Genomic DNA, 1,842 nt, shown 5'->3' with positions numbered 1-1,842 from the left:
GTGGCTTTTAAATGATGATCAATAGGATCTTTATTTCACTCATTTACATGCTGTCATTCGAGAACTTCCTCTTCAAATCTGTGAAATCCCCTCATGCGAAAAGCAATCAGGGAGTGTTTAAAATTGCATATTCAATAATTGTGCATTTTTTTTCTAGATAGATAGATAGATAGATGGTGTTCATTCAACACATTCATAACACTCTTTTGTTTTGTTCTTCCATATAAAGATGCAAAGCAATATAAACCCCATTCTGCACGTCACCTGCTGTGAAATCACTGTGTGATGTTTTATCGGGCTGTGTGTATCGCATGCTGTGTTGAAGGTATTGAGTTTAGCGTAATGGATTTTAGAAAACATTTGAATTGTATCTTAATTCACTTGCGTTACGTAGCCTGTTAGCAGAGGAAACAAGAATATTAAACTAAACAAGTCAAATTCATCAGTGCAATCATTTTCTCCGGCTCATCTTTGCAAAATATATCCCATCTACATTTATGGCGCTCTCATTATCCATTATTTCCCATATTATGAAACACCTTATAACCTGTCAGGTCTTTTATCTCACCAGGCAGGTACTTAACTTCAGCGTTATTAACATGATCCAACTGCCTTCGACTCACCACAGGATGCTTTTCCCGTGAAGTGAACTGCTTGATTTCTTTTTCAATTGTTTTAAAGTGCCTTTATTGTCCTTCGGCAGACATTAGCCTCACAGCGTTAGCCACGACTTGAGAACTTGGCACACTAGGACATCGGAATGGTCAATCAGAGCAGATAATGTTGGTCAGTGTGGTTGATTTGGTCTCTTTGCAATCTTACAGTCTTCATGAATTGCTGAGACGGACCATTTAAGCAGCATCATTTCATCATTTTAATAGTTGTAATGCTCAACAGGTACACAGATCTGGGCAGCGTGTGCTGTGTTTCCCAAAAGTCACACCCTGTGCCAAGCTGGACTTGAATAATTGAAGTGGTTTTGTGTATACTCATTCATCTGAAGTGCTCTCTCGCAAGTCTTTCTCCTGAGACGGATTTGAGCGGGAAAAGGCGGAACTGTTCCTGCATTAATGAGAAGCTCTTTGCTGCATCCCGACTCTCTAAAGATATGTGTGTGTGTGTGTGTGTGTGTGTGTGTGTGTGTGTGTGTGTGTGTGTGTGTGTGTGTGTGTGTGTGTGTGTGTGTGTTTGTACACTTCTCAGAATACATATTTTGATATTCCATTTCAGGCAAATCTGTGGAGAAGATCTATCAATATGTGTCTTCAGTTATGTATTACAGTTTTTTTCCAACTGCTTACACACATTTTCAAACCTATGTCACCTTTTTACAAAATTCACACACAATTCCCAAAACTGCAGACACAAAATGCAAAATGCCTCACATCTCCTTCAAAAATGTAACACTGCATTGAAAATGCCATAAACACATGTCAGAATGAAGCATTTGCATCAAATGGCAAACACTTCTTTCATAATAGTGAATTTTTTGGATATACCATGTAAACAATGTTGTTCTAAATCTAAAGCTCTTCTGTCTTTCATAGGCTTATATTTTACAATGTTCTTCAGTGAAAGTAATCTGCTGAGAGGGGGAACAACAAGTACACTGTAAACACCAATGCAAAGTAGAAACAGACAATATTGATTAGGCCAAACGTTACTGTTGTATACAGTAGCATACAACAAAACCATAAACATATGTAAACCAAAAGTATATTCTTTACAATACAGTAAAGAAAACAATTGTGTGTGTGTGGGGTCTCTGTCCATTGTTGGTATCCATTGTTCAAAACAGGTAATCGACCTTTGACCTATAGGCCTATACTACAGTAAAGCAGT

This window comes from Phoxinus phoxinus, assembly GCF_949152265.1.
Source record: "Phoxinus phoxinus genome assembly, chromosome: 12".
Classification (NCBI taxonomy): domain Eukaryota; kingdom Metazoa; phylum Chordata; class Actinopteri; order Cypriniformes; family Leuciscidae; genus Phoxinus; species Phoxinus phoxinus.
This window is presented reverse-complemented; position numbering follows the sequence as displayed.